The sequence below is a fragment of the Gavialis gangeticus genome, unplaced genomic scaffold (genome assembly GCF_001723915.1).
Source record: "Gavialis gangeticus isolate Ggan-Ray unplaced genomic scaffold, GavGan_comp1, whole genome shotgun sequence".
NCBI lineage: Eukaryota > Metazoa > Chordata > Crocodylia > Gavialidae > Gavialis > Gavialis gangeticus.
In genome coordinates, this window is record NW_017729032.1 from 238,781,495 (window position 1) to 238,800,955 (window position 19,461).

Below are 19,461 nucleotides of genomic sequence, written 5' to 3' on the forward strand. Positions count from 1 at the left end.
GTGCAGTCCCCCCACCATGAACCCACATCTACCCACCCACTCCACAGCCCCCCACATCCCTCCACAGTCACCCACTTCCCCCCACCCCCATTCCCATCCCCCTCCTGCAAAAACCACAGCCCCCCAGCACACACCCTGCATACCTACCTGCCAGACAGGATGAAACCACCTGGCAGGAGCTGTGGCTGCAGGGGCAGCTGTCCCTAGACCCTGGTTAGTGACGGGGTCACAGGAAGCTCTAATTGCTTTATGGTAAGAAAACCAAAGGGAAACAGCAAAACATATAGGTATTTAGAATTCACTTTATTATGATGATAGAGACACTGGTAGGCTTCCAGCTTGCTTTAACACTGCAGATATATCAATAAAACATTGCCCAACTGATCACTGTCTCTCTGCCTCTCAGTCTGTCTCTCTCTAGATAGTGGTCTTTTTTTTTAATTGTGGAGGAACATGGATTTTGGGGAATTTTTCAGAGTGACTTTGGGATTTTTTTTACCAGGGATTTTTCAGTTTTCTAATAGGGATCACCAGAATTCCTGCTAGGGAGGCAAGTGGCAGGACCCAAGCAGAAGAGCCTGCTTGGAGCTGGCACCTTGGACCGAGCTGGAGTGGCTGACCTCCTGGAAAACTGGGGCCAGGAGGACATGTTTTGACAGTTCAAAGTAGGCCACCACACTGAGAACCTCTTCTTTGTGATAGCTGCCCAGATGGCCGGGCAGGGGCACACATGACAGTAGCACTGCACAAAAGCCACTTCTAAAGCCACAGCCCATTGGCTGCTGGCCCAGAGGGGCAGATGCCTCTACTGGCTGTGCAAACCCCTTCTGTATCTGGCAGCAGACCCCACTGCCAGACTGCTGCAGTGGGTAGAGAGTGCAGGGAACTCTTAGGGCTGCTTTAGCAGTCCAGCTGGAACAAGGGGTTGTGTCCCCAGGTACCAATTGGCTGGGCCCCAGAAGTTTCTGAGAGTGAGTAGCCCTGAGCTCCTTGACAGGGCAGCTTTCTGTACTGATGGGGTCAGGACAGGGCAGCTTTTTATATTGCTGGGGACAGCACAGGTGCTGGCTGCAGATCCAGGAGGAGCCAGACAGGGTTATTTTGCCCCACATGGCACAATTTGCCCCACACCAAAGTGCATGTCTGGGCATGCGTGTGGAGGCAAAAAGCCCTGGCTCAAATTTTCACCACTTTTATTTGGGCTGCTGCAAGCACAAGTGCTTGCATGGGTGGATGTGCCACGTGATTCTATATCTACCAGTCCTGACACAGAGGAAAATATGTCTAACCAGTAGGCGAGCTTCATGCTGTGGTTCTTTCTTGAGTGTCAGATGTCAGCAGCCTGGATGTCAAGGGCCAGGACCCCTACCCCCTCAGGGGGTAGGTAAGACAGACTAGTGGTGCCTTCTGTCCATGGTGGCCTCAGGTTTCCTGCTTGGGAATTCTTTGCTGCTCTGAAATCCCTCCTTTTGTATTCTTGCTCCTTTCTGATGACTCTTCATTTCCAAGGCATAGTTGATTGGCCATCCTGTGGTTGTCATACTGTCCAGGTTCTGTCCTGTTGCCATATTCCTTTATTCCAACAAACCCATATTAAATTGGGCATTTACTGGGCATCCTAATTTGGTCTGTCCACCAAAACCAGAAATCCCAGTTAGAGGCTCTGCAGCTGGGCACTGTGACCTAATGCTACCTTATTTCATGTTATGGAACAGTGTTCATGTTTCCCAGCTTGTGTATGCCTGCATGTCCATTGGCTTCAGACAAGGTGTCTGCTAATTCCAGACACAGTGGACCTTGAAGGAAACTTTGTCACAAATAGGGTTTTTGAAAACAATTAACCCTTCCCATTCTCCTGGGCTATTGTTCTGATGCATATCTACAAGCCAATTCCTAAAATCAAACTTCTAAATATAATTTTCTAGCCATCACTGTGAGGATGTTTTACCATGCCTCTCCCATTTATATCATCCTAGCAAGAGGACCATGGTGTGTTTAAAAACCATGAAGGGAAAACAAAAGTGTCTTGGAGGATCTTTGTAAAACAAGTAGTAAGTTAGGGAGCTTGAGGCGAGGGAAAGAAAGGAAGAATAGGGAATGTATATATGTGCTCTGGGGTTGGGGGAGGCACATTTTAATTAGATCAGCTCTCAGGAGCTTCTCTAATTAAAATGCCTGCAGCGTCTTGTGTATTCAGCGTCTCACATTTCAAAATGGTGGTGGGGGCACTTTAACTAAAGCTCATTCAACAAGCTTTACATAAGGTGTCCCTGCCAGCATTTTGAAACATGTGGACACTGAATACACATGATGATGAGCCTGCTGGAGTGATCTAATTAGAATGCTCCAGCAGACTTGATTAATCCATTTTCCATTATTATTACTTCCTTTTTCCATTATTTATTTTTCCCCTTGCCTCAATTAATCAAGTATGCTCTGGTCCATTCTAATTAGAATGCAACAGAGCAGGCCTCCGGCACGTATACAGGCACCCATAGTTTCTTGTAGGTATATCTGCCAATGAAGTAATGAAAAAACAGAAGTGTCTGTAGCATTCATAGCAATTACAAAATGATACTCTATGAAATGGTAGCCTTGACAAAATATCAGGATGGAAAAAAAGAAAATACCCTTTTCCCTTTTATTTGACTATCTTCAATGAATTTAGTGCTTGTAAGAGATATTGAATTGATAGAACTAGAGATTATAGTGATTTATTTCTTACCTAGTATAGCATGAGTGAAATAGAACTGTTAGAGCTGGTCAACAAGTTCAAGACAACAGTTTTATTGGATTTGAAGTGCTTTGCACAAGCATATTGATTCTGATGAAATTTTCAATAGGAAAAAATAGTGTTGCATCACTTAAACTTTCTCGTTTTATTGTGAGAAGGAAAATGTTCTGCTCTCAATTTCATGTTATACTTCTATATTAATTTATATTACAGTTAATATAGTTAATAGAATATATTTTAAATATGTTATGTGTGAATGATATGACTAAGCATTATCAAACTGAAACACTTCCAAATTTTAAATAAGAACTATATTATGTATTGAAATGAAACATTATGATGGGTCTGAATAAAATGTATATTGTAATTTTCATTTTCACAGAAATTTCAGAATTCCTAATAGAATGAAAATTCCAGTTTTTGACTAGCCCTAATGGCTGTAATGAATGTGATTACAACTGTTTCTCTATATTATATATTAGTCCATCCATGTTTCAGGTGTTATTTTTGCAAGGTAACAGTGGTAATGATTTAGGACATCTGTTTATGTGCCGCTTATAAATTTTTATTGAATATACAAAATCTGTGTATAATGCCAACCTTTTCTATGTAGTAAATAAGTACTCAGGTGGTAAGGATCATGTCACATATAACATACTATTTCTAGAAGAAGCAACAGAAGAAACAAAGTCATGAACACTTTGGTCACATCTACACAAGACACTGACTCTGCACTAGCCCATGACTACTGTGCAGTCACTGTCACAAAAAAGCCATTCAGCAATTCTACTGCACAGTAATAACTGCACAGTTTATACAAGTTTATACAATGACTGCACAGTCAGATTATGCAAGAACTAAATGACTGCGCAGTCAGTGTCTTGTGTAGATGTGGCCTTTAATGATTTTTCTGGAAAGACAATAGTTCTGTTAAGGAAGTTAAAAGACTCAATTTATTCAAGGTGCTTTACAGAGTGGATGTCAGTGGACTGAGAGTTTCCCAGAACAGGAATGAAAGGACACTGGAAGCTGGGGACAAGGGAGAGAAGAATAAAGGATTTCACAGTAGAGGAAATACCTTTGACAAAGAAGTTAGCCAAGTTGCAGGGAACTGACTGCAGTGCTCAAAGATAGTTGATTGTAATGTATTATGATGTTGAATGTCATTTACTGTACTTCTGGGCATTGAAGTTCAGGTGTCATGAACTATTATGCCCAGAAGCCTCCAGGGGACTGGAAGAATGAACTGCAATGTGCACTACAACTCCCAGAAGGTGGCAGGGGGCAGGAGAAAGTGGAAGAAGCAGCATTGGAATGTTGGTCTTCATGGCAGAGAGAGAGAGACAGAGACAGAGAGACAGAGAGATGCATGGCTAGAGTCAGAAGGAATGGTAGAGGTAGGACTGCAATCTGCAGCAGTGGGGTTCAGACATGGAGCCCAGGCAGATGGAAATTAAGCATTTTATGGGGCCAGAGACTGGTTTGCAGCCTCTGGAGTGGGAATGATTAAGGTTCTCAAGTGTATATGTCACAGTATTAGTGTATTCTATCAGTTAGCTGTTCTTGATTGATTTCACCACAGTGGGCATATCTACACGTACATTTACAGTAGCTTAAATTTACTATGCAGTAAATTATTGCATAGTAAATAAGCGGGAATAACCCGGTATCTACATGTGCAGGCATTGCAGATTAACGCAGCGTGTGGACTGACTTGGGACTAAAATTTGTCCCAAGTCAGACCACACACACAGTGTTACTGTGCAGTAAGGGGTCTACATGTATGTTACTGCACAGTAACTAATTGGGTTTAAATTTGATACCTGCATGATGCAGTTGGCATAAGTCATCATATTTACGTACATGAAGTAGAGGCATGCACATGTAGACACAAACCCATACTGTGCAGTAATTTTGGTTACTGTGCAGTAAATGTGCATGTGTAGATGCACTCAGTGTCAATGTTTACTTCGTGTTACCTAAATCTTAGGATACATACACTTAATATTCATGTTTATTTACTTGTGTCTGTCCTCCTCTCCCTAGTTTGTTGGCTCATGAACCTGATCCCCAGCAACCCCTTGCCAGCTCCCTGTGCCAGTTCCTTGGGTTGTGAGGTTTGGTATGCCATGTTCTGGAGAAGAAGCCATGTGCAGGAAAAGAAGCTTCTTAGAGGGATTATGACCAAAGCTGGAAGAACAGTAACGATTTTTGTTTAATTTATTTAGAATTTTGCCAATAAAATGAAATTGCAGTTACATTTTTCCCTCAACAACAAGTTTTCAACAAAACCTCATTTTTGGAGGATTTTTTTTTTATTGAATAATTTCAATTGCTCCAGAATACATTTTCCCTTCCTCAAAACTAATGTAATATCTGGATTAAACATTGACATGTAAACCCTTTTCTGAGTGTTGCAGGACACTTAGGTACCTGCTCCTAGAAGAGCAGAAACTGCCTGGGGAGAGCCCAAAGAGCCAGACTGGAGACCAGGTGCAGGTTGCCATGGCAGCTAGCTAATGAGGAAATTAGCCTGCACCTGCATCTAGTCAGCTGGCCGGAAGGGGCAGGGCCCTGGGCCCAGGATGGGGATTAGGAAGGTCAGTTCTCTGCTGGTGGCCAAGGGAGAAGGAGACCTCCTAGAGCAAGAGAAGGGAAAAGGCCTGACTAAGTTCCGCTCTGGGTAATGTAAAGGGGCTGAGCATACCTTACGTAGCTTGTGTTATATTATAGCCCAGGGGCTCATGTTTTGTTTGCCGTTTATAAGACCGGTGGTTTGGGTGAGGCTAATTGGGGAAGGATGAGGCCTCATTGGGGGCCCACTGCATTGTGGGGACCCTGGCGCCAGAGAGGATGTGTCATTTGGGGTGCACAGAGCCTGGCACCGAGGGGTGCAGAGACAGGGCTGCGGAGAGCCCAGTGAGGGCTGGGGGCCAAATTATAACAAGGTCTGGCCAAGATAACACCAGTACCATCTGTGAGGCTTGGGGTGTGGTAAAGGGGTGGTTGGAGTCACGCATATAACCCATAAGGCTGGGGACCCACAGGGTCCAGGGAAGTCCATCAGGACCGTGTCCAACCAGACATGAAGGCAGCCTCCCTACATTGCATTTTACATCAAGACCTGGTGGGTGAGAATAGAAGGTGCCCATTGGGCTGAATTGGCATGGTCGAGGGGCCTTAGGAGATCATGGCCATCCTTAGGGACCCTATCCCATGACACTGAGCATAAGGAATATATATGGAAGTACACCTGATATAGGACATTCTCTATAAAACCGATTTCAAAGGAAATCTGTACAGGCAAGACAATCTGTTTAAGTGGATTCAGTGCTAGATCAGGAAATTAAACAGTAGGAGAACTTTGAAACAGACCAATATCATATAAACAGTAAAATTCTGGCCCCACTAATGCCAGTTGCCCCCTTCAATGGGCCAAGAATTTCACTCTAATAATTCTGTGGCATATTATTTTGACTGCACTGTGTGGCAATCACTAGGCGCTGACAAACGCGAGGGGGAAAAAAGTGCCTTACTGCAAGAAGCTTCATGTATGTTTGATTCAGCTCTGCAGTGTCTGTATAGATTGGGCACTTTAGCATGGCACTTTTGTGCTTTTATCTACTAGCTGATTCAATCAGCTATTACATACAAGTTCCAAAAAAGCCTACTAAAGCACCCAGTCAATACAGACATTGGTGGGCTAGGTCCAATTAAAGCACTCCTCTTCTGAGCATGTGCAGGTCTTGGCATGGGGGCATGCAGCATTTACATAAAGCACCATTTGGGGGGCAGGGTTACATTTGTAAGCAGCCACTGTGATTTAAGTCTGATTTTATTGCAAATAGGATTAATGTTCCTGTAAGTAAGGTTAAAGAAAGCAAAATTGGAGCAATGTTACTTTGATATATCTCACATTTTCCAAAGCCAAGCACTATGAAAAGAAGGGTTTTGTTTAAAGTTTCCCTAAGGTGTATAGGCTCAAGTTTTTCATTATAGTTATCATGCATGTCTACCTTCCCATATTTTCACATTATCCAGATGTAACTGATCTTCTTATACAGAACTTATTCAAGCTTTAATTAAATGACTATCAAATTAATTAAGAATGAGTGAATGTGTATTGAAATTATGCAAAGTATTAACTTGAGTTCGAGACCCCATAAGTTTAAGAAAAAAAAAACTTAAAGCCCAGGGCTCATTATAAAATGTATGATCTTGATCTGACATTTCTAGTGAGAAAGTGTTACTATCTATGGAAATGTGATTGAAATGTTTGCGTGTTCAAATGCTATTTTAAAATAAAGCTATCAACTTGGAAAATGACAGAAGCCTTGGAGATAAGAATAGGATAATTTTGCCAGGTTTCTTGGGGACATAAAACAGGTATTTCTAGCTCATAAGACTATAGCACTCACCCAACACACTGATAAATCTTAAGTGAGTTTAGGTCAGCATAACTCCATCTTTAATGATTGTAGTTGGCTTAATCCACCTCTACCTTTAACTCACTTTATCTTTATGAGTCACCACTATATTTACTTAGTTTTCTCTGTGTCTGTTCTCTGTTTTTTTTCTCCTATTTCGAATCTGTTGATCTATTTTGAATACTTCCATAGCACTAGTATCTTGATTCATACTCCCACACGTGTAAGTCATGTTCTTTGTTTCATATGTCTCTTTCTGTGTTGCACTTGGTTTCCCAGCAATTTTTATTTTTATTTACTGATGAGTAGTTTTGGGGCCATAGACTTGTAGATATTCTTCATCACTTCATCTTGTTCCTTGCGTACATAAGCTCTATTTTAAACAATTCTTATTTGCATATTTCAATAACTAAGCAGAGACCCACTTTCCACATTCCTTTAAATTCTCTTTTAAATGAATTATTATTACTAATTATTATTGAATTTTAATAGATTGACTTATTACTGTTATGATTGTGCTGTTCCTTTTTTCTCACTAGCACACACACACATGTGTATCAGTAGCTGAAAATAAGATAAAACAGGACAAATTCTGTGCAAATTTAAGAGGTATGAGCTACATGCATGCAAGGCATGCCCTGCAACTTAAGCAAGGCTAACTGAAAGACCAAGTTCTTAAACTTCATACATTTTCCATTTGAATGTATAGGGACTGCCTTGAACAGAAAATGGGCAAAATTTGACCTTAGTGTCTATTCTTCTTCACTAGTAGACTAGATTCTGTTCTAAGATATTTATGTATACCTGTCCTTTATTTCAGTGGGAAATGAGAAGTTTCAGGGTTAGTATGAAACCTCTATTTTGCTTTGTTCTTAATTATTTATTCTCTCTGTATTTCTCTATCTGTCCTAAATGTATAATATCTGGTGTGAATATGAATACATAGTTCTAAACAGGCAGCATATTTTTTTTCACAAAACTGGATAAACTAGCCTAAATGCTGAAAGATTAGAATAGCAGTAAAATGGAAATGGTGGTTTATTCCAAATCTTAGCAGTATCTCTTTCATCCATTTTATTTTAATCATTCATTTTTCTAAAAATGGAATGTATTACAAAGAATGAAAGTGAGTAACAAACATAGGTATTGTTGCGTCCTATTTAATTACATTCAGGTAATACTAGCAATGTGCTGGATATTGCACACAAAGGAAACATGGTGTGATGCTAATAAACACCTGGCACTTAATTGTCCTCCTTTCATCAAGTGTTTTATATTCCACTATAAATCAAAGGTACAGTCAGGACCCTTTTTGACTTGATCACTGATGACTGGTGCCACCTTAGGGGGGGGCACATGCCCCCCAGCAACCGGGGGGCATGGGGGGGGGGTTTCCCCACAGCCAGTTTTGCTGACAGGGGTGAGGGGTTCCCCCACAGCAAAACTTGCCAACTGATGAGTGGCCACGCTGAAGTGGCCGTAGCGCTCCCAGAAGAGGCTGTAGCACTTTCAGAAGCATCCACAACCTACATCCGGTGCTCACAGTCCCCTGGTGACACTTGTGGGGTGGGCACCAGCACTCCTACTTGCCTTGCCTGTCCATTGCCCGAGTGGGGAGCATGGCCTGACAGGGAGTGCACTGGTGCTCTCAGGGGATGCATGTGCACCCCCATGCACCCTTGACGTGTTGCCACTGGATTCAGTAAACTTCATACAAGAAAGAGTATGACAGAGCTTGCCTTCTACTTATACAGAAAGATGGCTCTAAAATGTTCTGAAGTATCCACCCCTTGAAACATTCCCAAAGTATCTTAAATATCTAAAATGGGACCTCTTCACATGACATGCTATTTTAGAGCATTTCATATTTTATTGCATGTGCACAGGAGGGGGAGGGAGATCAGGGTGGACAGAATTCCAGCTTTCCAGCTATTGAGTTCTGCTCCACCCAGGTGCTGCCAAGTCCTCACTTGCAAACCCACCCCCATCCCACTAGGATTACTGACAGGCGTATCTTGCCACTGCTTCTCCTGCTGTAGCCCTGTAGATCCTTGCCTCTCCCTTGTTGCTGGAGCTGAGCTTTCAGTCCCATTCTCCTCTAGCTCTCCACTCAGCTAAGAGGAGTGGAGGAGAAATACTGGGGGATTTGGACATGGAGAATTTGGATACTAGTGGTAGGAAGCTCCTGCCATTGTCCCCTCCTCAGTTTTGTATTTGGGTGCTCTTCACTTTCCTCTCTTCTCTGTCTCCCCTCTCTATCACTGCAGTCTCCTCTGGTAGCCACTGGCAGGTGCTAAAGGAAACTGCAGAGTTTTGAAATGTTTCACCCAGGGAAACCCTACAAAGCAGTTATATATGTTCTCTGACTGAAATTATTCCTTTTACAATGTTATATCTGTCAAAATCCTAAGGGCCTTTCCCTGAAAAACCTTTGGGTTTTTTTCATATCTTTCCTGAAAAGAGGTATTTTAAGCACATGTTTGATTTTAAGTGTGGACAATACGATGATCCCACTGAATTAACACCAAGTTTTATATACATATAAGTGTGTGTGTAATTTATTTTTGTAATGCTTTCCCTTCCTGGACTAAAGATCTGCAATGTTAAGCAAGATAGTCAAATTCCATGAATCTACTTTCTTTCTCCTGGCACTTCTTTTCATCCAGATTCAAAACATCCACTGTATAAATAAAGACAAGGAATGAAGGATTTAAGCCACCAATTAACACATCTTATTATAATTACACAAGTTTCAATGTCTTTTCTCACTTTTGGACTCGGATAAATTTTTTTCTGAAAATTGGGCTCTGGATGGTATGTACAAAAAAAAGAGAGGTTGCATATTGGTATTTTCTCTTTCCTCACTTCTGCCCTTTTAGAACATTATAAAAATGAAAAGGGTGGAGTAAAAACCCTATCTGTATTCATGTTTCATTTCCTACTTCACTTTCCATATTATGTGGCAGGCTGTTGTTTTTGGAGCAAATATCTTTTAAAACTCCTATATAGCTATACAGCAACTAGTGTTCCTTATTTCCACAAATAATTCTCTTTTGTAGATTGAAATGTGCACATCCAAAAGGTTTCCCTCTTTCAGTCTGTCAAGAATGAGTATAGGATCAGCTGTAGAGACCAGATTTGAGAGCATTAAAATGACAGCATCAGCAGCCTTAGTAGACTGAGGCAGATTTCCTTTGCATTTCCAATTAACCCCAGCAGGTTGTCTCTTTGTGGCAGGAGAGCATATGAAGTGCACAATAAGAGTAGTTGCAGTGTCTGTGCTAGAGATGGAAAAGAAAATCCTTGTGTCTGTATTACAGACACACAACTAGACAGACCTTGCCATAGGTTTTTATACATGTATATGTATGTTAAATATTCATGGATGCGGAAGGGGGTGCAAGCACCATGAAGCCAGTGCTTTTTTCCTGCTGAAGATCCCACTGTGCATCTTGAAAAGCAAAGGGAAAACACATGCATGCATTAGCAAAATAGTGAGAAGAGCGTCTTGAATAGGAAATTCAGATTAAATAATTAATCTACATGAACACAAAAAGGTACTACAGTATTTTGTTTGACAAGCTTATTTCTCAAAGCATCTCTCTACCTGTTTTGCATGATACATACATAGTATACACATTTATTGTATACATTTATCTACATGAATGTACCATGCCAGAGTACAGTCATTTTTCTGTAGGGGAGTATGCATATATGTACACACATCTTGGAATTCTTGTGAATCATTAATTATTTACCAGATTGGATTTTTTTCAGACGCAGATTCATTAATCAACTCTTTCCAAACAATCAAAGTGTATAGATATCATAGAATAGATACACTTTATTATAATAAACTATTTCATGTAGAGTGCAACTGTTATTCAGGCAGTTTGAATTGCAAATGAAAAGCAGCTCATCTTTTGGATTCCATTAATGTGTACGAGATCAGAGCCAAATCGCCATTAACTACATATATGGTAACAAATATTCATTAACCTGTTGGACACTAAGTGCCAGAGACTTAACACAGACAGTGACTTTATGGTCCATTATAATCTGCCTAGTACTTGCTAACTCTTGTGCTTCAAAGGTAGCAACAGGGCTCCTGAATAATCTTATTCTCCCATTATCCTATTTTTACTGAATCTCCCTCTTCTTCTGGCTACCTAATAATGTCTCTTTTGTATCCTACTTTTATTTACATATGGACTTTTACACCAGTTTTTGTTTCATCTGCTATTTAGCTCTGCTATGTCTGTTTCTATTATAGGTATTAAGCAAGGGTACTGTTATACCTGAACACGTGTCTATTAGGCCTGTGCCAAGCAGCTAGCATTTGCTTTGGATTTGGATTCAGCTGATTTGGAGGACAGTGATTTGATTCAGTGATTTGAATCATTGTCCTGAATTGATTCAGCCGAATCTGATTTGGAGATTTGGCTGCTGCTGAATTGGCCCCATGCCCCGCTTGCTCTCCCAGCCCTGTCAATGGCTGCTCTACCCAGCCCTGGCTCCCCAATCTTGGAGGGGGTGAGGGGGAAAGCCCAGCACTCACCAGCTGCTTCCAGGCAGGGGTTGATCCCTGCTGCCCCCCGTGCCCTGCTCTGTGTGAGGGAGCTCTGCCATGAGCCCCCAAAATCCCCAACAGCCACTGCAGCAGCCAGTGAATGTGGGACTTTTTTTTTATTATTATTATTTTTCCTTAAAGAGCCGGGAGCTGGGGCTGGGCAGGGCAGCCATGAGGGGAGGGGGGGCTGGGGGAGCAGGTAGATGATGGGGCCTGGCAGGGGTCCTCCTATGGTTCCCACCATCCTCCTCCAGCTCCCCCCTCCCCTGCCCCTACTTACCAGCAGGGAGGTCCAACTCTCTGTGGCAGCGAGCGGGGACTAGCCAAATCTCTGAAGCTCTCTGAATTGATTCAGAATGCTTTGAATTAATTCAGACCTTTTTGTTGGTCTCCTGGTTCAATTCAGATTTGGAGATTCAGCCACCGAATCAGGCTGAATCTCCTCAGAATCATATCAGCACTCGAAGCTTCACAAAGCCCTGTTGTCTGTCTACCCCAGCCATGCAAGTTGGTCCAAAAGAAAAAATGTCACCCACAAGAACCTTGCCTCGTACATCTGGTAATTCTTGCCTCATGCATGCAGCAATACATACAGTGACATGTAATTCTTTGGCTTTCTTGTAGGACCATATTTGCAGAAGCAGAAACAGTTAAAACCATTATACATTTTTCTTAATGACTTCTTGCATTATACACAGACACTATTTACATGAAGATGCTTTTTTTTTTTTACAACAATATTTGTAATGATAATAGTATAAAAGTGATGTTTTATCTGTGGTGGTCCAGAAATTATGGCTGCTGACAGATGTAAAAAATAAAAAATGCTTTACCAGAAGATGCAACATGTTAGTTTGACCTGGATCTGTAGCATTTGTATAGACTGGCTGCTTCAGCTGGGCTTTTTGACGCTCTTATCTAAAGCTGATTGAATCACCTATTAGATAAAAGTGCCCTGAAAGCCCCAGTAAAGCACCCAATCTATGCAGACACTGGGCAACCCTGGTTTAGATAACACAATACCTCTTCTTGGTATGTGCTTGGCTCAGTGAAGAAATACACTAAATTTAAAGTGCCATTTTATGTTTTGGAGGGCTTTTTCTTCATGTTTGCAAGCAGGCTATGTGATAGGCAAGTATTTCTTAGGGTGATATTTTCTGTAAGTTACTGAATATTCATTTGCAAAAGATGACATGGGCTCTTATCTCAGTACAAATTTCCAGTTAGTGATTAGATTTTAAAAGTAAAAACCAAATACTCCATTCAGTAGCAAATGCCAAGCTCTATCAGCATGGTAAGATAGATAATCTCACAGGTAACAGCAGGAGATACTCTTTGATGTGTTCTTTGGCAGTTCTGTATAAATGGTACCTTATGTGAATGCTGATAGAATGGAAAACTAAACAGGGGAGTTAGGCTCAAAACATATTTCTTTACACTGACATTTTGGCTACTGCGCTATTATATTTGATGATGAACCATGTAGGCCAAAGTAGTCTGTTTTGTAGAAAAGGTATTGTTCTTTCATACAAATTTTTACTATGTGTTCTTAAATATTTCATCACTCCTTTTGAAAAGATAGTGTATATAAAGCTGGTGAAAAACTGGAATTTTTATCACTTGGGATTTCAATTTTTTCAAAATTTCTTTTTTTTCCCTTGAGTGTGTGGGGGGGGGGGATTTCTAACACGGGACAAAAAAAAAGCAGATTTTCCTTCTCAGAGAAGGTAAGGTTCTAACAACATCAATAAAGAACATGTAATTTAACTTTTTTCTAAGAAAATGTAAACATTTTGATATCCTCATGTATAAATATGTTATTTGGATTTGCTGAACAAAATAGTAACATTTATTTTTAATTTGATTTTATTATAGGAGTTGTAGTCTCAAGTAGCAGCTCATGCTCTTTTTCTCTATTTGTTGGGCTTCTTGGCCAGACCAAAGCTTCCAGGTGCTGGTGGATAATGTTATTATTGGGAAGCCTGATGATATCATACTGACTGGCTTTGAGCGTTTCATTCTATACTATTCATCATTTTAAATACTGGACTCTTGTGCAGATACAGGAAACAGAGCAGGAACAGCCAAAAACCTGGATGGTTGTAATGCAAATGAAACTGGAACCTGAATACTTCTGTTGGTGGAAAACGCAGATTTAAGTGGACCAGATACCACCCTCAGGGAAAGATTCTGGCTCCATTAATAGTGATATATTATACTAAGATGAATCCACTTATACCTTACACAAGTCCTATAGGATTTACATCATCTTATTTTGGGAAATATGTCACTTATTCTCTCATTTCTACTTAAAATAAGAAGTTATGAGCTTCACTAATTACTAAAATAAGTTTTTCATTTAAAATAAATTGTGTCCAAGAGGTAGCACACTTCTGGTTCCCCAGGCTGAAGTTTTCTTTCTTATCTCAATTGGTAGAGACATACTATCTGCTACAAAACTTGGTTCAAACATTACTGCTGACCAGTTACAAAATGGTGGGTTGTATTGGGCCTTGAAAATCTGACACTTAAGACAAGTTTCTCCCAGCAGGAGCAATGTGCTGGGTTATTTGTTTCACAGCAGGCTCACACAAATGGTAAGATAAGAGGTAACAGAATTATTCCATTTTCTGGAGTGCAGAAAATTACACATTTTGATGGCCCATGGTTTTGACTCATTACAGGGCACGAAGATCTATTTTGAAGATAAATACTGAAATGTGGTACATTAGATATTGGAATCATAGAACATATAGGGCTGCAAGGGACTTCAGGGGGTCATTTATTCAAAGGAGGAGACAGGATTATATCTCTCTAGAGCTGGGGTAGCCAACCTATGGTAAGTGTGCCACAAGTTACATGGCAGCCTCTATGGGTGGCATGTGGCAGATTGGGAGTCAGTGGGGAAGGAGGTAGCACAGCAGCAGATTGGGTAGGGAGCAGAAAGCAGAATGTAAAATGAAGCAGGGAATACAGAAATACAGAGCAGAGATCAGAAAGCATAGCAGAAGATTGTGTATGGATACAGGACAGAGAATAGAAAAGAGAGCAGCCGACCAGGCAGGGGAAGAACATTGGAGTGTCCCCACTGGTCTAATCAATGGCAACCAAACCTTTATGGTTATTATTACATTTTAATTTAAATTCATGGTAAAACAGGACTGTCCACATATTAGGGCTGGGAAATGCATGCTAAGGGCCCTCTGAATGGCTCAGAAATAATCCTCTTCCATCAAGTGTCTTTTGGGTAGCTCCAGTTGTAGTCATGTGTGATTGTTCCAGGAACCACACCTCTATCTTCTTGAGCAGTGACAGTGAGTGCAGCTGGGAGAGAACCTAAAGGTAAGAATTGCCCTTCCCCTCTGGCTTCCCACCCCCGGTCCTTACAGCTCACTTGCAGCTCCTGGCAGAGAAAGCAGGGAAGAGGAACACACCTGCTGTTGCAACCGCCGCTGCTACTGCCAGGCTGCCCAGCCCAGAGAGCAGTGGCATACAGGTTTCTGTTCCATGCTTGTTTCACCAGGAGCTTCAGATAAGTAATGTTCTGTAGGGGGATCTGCATGATTTCTCCCCCCCCATCACAGCTTATCTGCAGTTCCTAGTGGCAGGGAGCAGGGATGTGGGGTGCAGAGGTGTAGGCCTGATTCTGGGGTGGGGGGGGAAGGTGGTGCCCCATCCTCATAGGGCTGTGACCCATCTTCCATGCCAGAATGGGGCCTGCCATGCTGCCCCTCCCCCCCACATTGGGCCAACTGTGCTGCGTGTTCCCCTTCCCCACCACACTCGCTCACTCCACACCTTGTACCCTAGATCCCTGATCACTGCCTCCCAAAGGCTCCCAGCATATCTGGAGTTTCTGGTGCTGTCCCAGAGAGCAAGCAGAGAGGAGGAAACCTCCTGCCACCAGTGTTGCTGCCACTCTTTGGACTGGGCTCAGCCTGGAGAGCAGTTGCAAACCTGGCACCACAGGTAGCTCCAGTGGATGGGTCCTCCTTTCTGGCTCACTTTGCTGGGACAGCACAAGGGACAGGGGGGAAACTGAAGAAGCAGGGCAGGAGCCATGGGGTGGGGAAAGTGAGGGAGGGAGGGGAACAGCAGTAGGACTCATCTGGTCTAGCAGTGGAAGCCATGGACTTGATCTGGAGAGTGGGGAATGCAGATAGATTGCAGGGGTTGGCAGGCCCAGTGAGACCTTTCCAGCTCCCACCTGCCCATAATCTGGGCCACCTACCCTGCCCCTGACAGCAGTCAATCTGGGCAGGTACAGAGGCAGTTTAGCTCCTAGCCATGCTCCTACTCACTAGCCCTCTAGGGGTAGGTCAGAGAAGTGCTTGTTACAGGTAATATTAACCCTTAGATTATGTACAGACATTCAGAGAGCCCATGATTGAATCCACTCAGTCTTTGCAGGTTAGTCCAAACTACCCAGGTTAAATTGAGAAACAACTGGACACACATTTACTTTTGACTCAGGAAATGCAACCACATTCCTGCAATGGCTCAGGCCAGAAGATAAGGTTGCTAGATCATGGCTCCCTGGCACATAGCCAGCATGGGCCATGTATTTGCTTCCCCTTCCTGCTGCCCCTGAGGTCTTTGGATTCACAGTACATAATCACAGAAGTAGGACTCTGCAGGGTTTCTCATCACTTCCTCTTTCCATTTGCAGGTGCCTCTGGGATTTGTAATCCACAGTTGCAGCCAGCAGTAACTTTTTTAGTAAGTTTATCAGGGCAGGGCATCTCTGTATTCAGGGGAAAGAGTTTAACTGGGGGAAGGGGGGTTTAACCCCCAGGCCCAGATCCCAGCTGGGGATTGACTGGGAGGGGTGAGGGGAGCAACCCTTCCCTGCTGGAGCAGGCATCACAGCTAGGGGACTCTGATTTAACTTGAATCAGGAAGGGGTCTGGGACAGAAGTTTCATAAATCAGTTTGACCTAAATCAGTTAAGTCTGATACTACATTCAACCAGGTTTATCTTAAACTAGTTTTAGTCATTTGGAAACTGGTTTCTGTGTACTGAACTACTGTTCTGTTACAAGTTTAAACCAGTTTCTGATCACTTAAACTGGTTTATGTATAACTTCTGTCTCTAGCCTTAATGTATGACTACTCAAAGAATGTGCTTTTTTAACAGCAGTTAAAATTGGAATGTACTAAATATAATGTTTAGCAATGACCCAACCTATACTTAAAAAAAATCTTAGTATGGAAATTTCACAACCTCTCTAGGTAATCTGTTCTAGTGTTTGGACAATTTTCTCTGAAGCCCTGTCTACATCTCCCTGGTTGCAATTTAAGATTGTTACTGCTTATCCTGTCCCTGGTGAACACAGAAAACTGTTTTTGACCATCCTCTTTATAAAAACAGCTTTCTATATTTGAAGACTGAAATCAAACCCATACCCAGGTTTCTTTCTCTAGATTAAATAATCACAGATCTGCTGTCATTTACATATGCTGTCAACTAAGAATTTGGCTACTATGAATTACATTTGTTTACTTAAATGAATAATTTTATACAACCATGTGAAGGATGGAGCATGTCAATAGTCCAAAATTAAGTAGCCAAAATTTGAAAGCTTATCAGAACTATGGGAAAACCCCAAATCGGCAAATCTGAGCTAATAGCAAAAATTTACATCTGGACAAAGCTTCACTGATAGGAGTTAATGTTGTATTATTAACTGTATGCTGTTAGTCTATAAAAGCCATTACACAACACCTTCCATTATTCCGCTAGATCAGTAGTAATTTATTTAAGTGTATGTTATTGGCTTTTATGACTTTCTGGAACACTCTGTTTGGAATAAGGAGTATTACACTGTTTGAAAATTGTCATATATCTATATCTTAGGTTGTAGAAACTATATATGTAATATAATGGCATTTGAGAAATTATATGCTCATGCTTAAAAGCTTGAAAATAGAGAAGCAGCATTAAAGTCCAACTGATGTCAATGGCAAATTATTCTATTGACCTCAATGGGGTCAGGATTTCCTCCTTCAATTAGATCTAATTAAAAGAGACAATAAAAAAGCAACTGTACATTTTTCACCATATATCTATATAGAAGCACTTTTGTGTGAATGCTTTCTAATATAGATGTATGTAATTTTCAACAATATATACTTTTCTCAATGACTATTTCCACTGAAATTGATGCATAATATGCCATTTCTTAATATTAGTAAAGGTGGCTGAACTAGGATATATGCATAAATATCAGCATTAACAGGATCAATCATAACATTCCCTCTCTTTTTCATACAGCAATGTACATTACTAATAAAGTACCAGAATAACTGTATTGTATTACAAGGAAACTGGAAAGATGTTAAGGGTAAGTCATCTCCTGATTTAAGAAAATATTTATGTATTATATTTATTACATCTTGTCTATTATTTCCTTCACAATTTGTACCATTCATTCACAGTATAAATGACTCCCAAATGATGTTTTAAGCCAAACAAGATTTCACTGTCACTGGGGAGTGTCAAGCAGGAAAATCTTGGGATTTGCATAATAATTGGTTTGAAACAAATGATATACCATATAGTACTATGTACACAGAGTATAATGAATACAGTAGCCACAGTCTGTTAGATCAAAATCAGTAATATAATGAAAGTTGAATATTTTTCAGTCTTTGGAGGTTTTCAAACATCCATACAGTCTAATGAGCTAATTTAGATAAGCATTAAACATGAATTTAATCACATTACTGGTAATTATTAGCATACATACAATATGAAGGCCTTTTCGTTTCCTTCAAAAGTTGTAATTAACCATGAAAAAGTAAATTATTTGACCTCATGAACTGCATATAAATGACTCGGCTAAAGAAAAGAATTTCATGTTGAAGCTCATGATAGTCATTTTTTTTCCTAATATTATTCAGCTGCAAGTAAAAAACAAACAAAATTCTCTTTTGTGTGTCACATCAAAAGTAAAAGTTAGATCACATTACTAAAATGTTATCTGGTGAAATTAAATGAAATGGGAACTAAGCCCCAAGCATTTTGTAGGTACTGGCACATATCTTTCATGTCTTAGAGACATTCTGTTTTTGCAACCCTGTTTCTGCTGGTCATCTTAAGTTCCAGTCAAATTTTATTTTGCAGTTAGTGCAGCAGTTATGCAGATTTTATGTTAGACCTGCACTACTAGACTTGGCCAAGGACACAAACTCAGAAATAGTCCAAGATGTCAATTTAATCATTTAACTCTGAATCTGCTTGGTAAAGCACATAATTCCACACAGGTCTGAAGATTTTAGTCATAGAAAAACCAGGACTAGGGAGAAGAGGTAGCATTTTCCACTTTAGTTTACACTGAACCATATAATGCCATATAATTTCCACCATGTAGAGATCTGAGCTAATTTTAAACAAGCTACCTGTGTGCCAGAAAGTATAACATCCCTAGGAAAGTGCTCTGCCTTGGTGAATTTACTATGCTTCTCTGCAGCTGGGGATTCTTTGCATTGTGCACTGTAGTCATGCCCTTAGTATTTGACTAGGTAATTATCTTTGCTAGAAAACTTGCTAATATTGATCATTGTATAAATTCCTGTAGCTTCCTCAGAAGTCCAACAGGAGCTCTGGTGTTCACCCCCTCTGACAAGCAGATAACAATTTAGGTATCTGCATGGGAATTGGCTGCTTAGCCTTTGATACGGGAATTTTTTCCTTGGAATCCAAAAATGAAGGTCACAAGTACCATTGC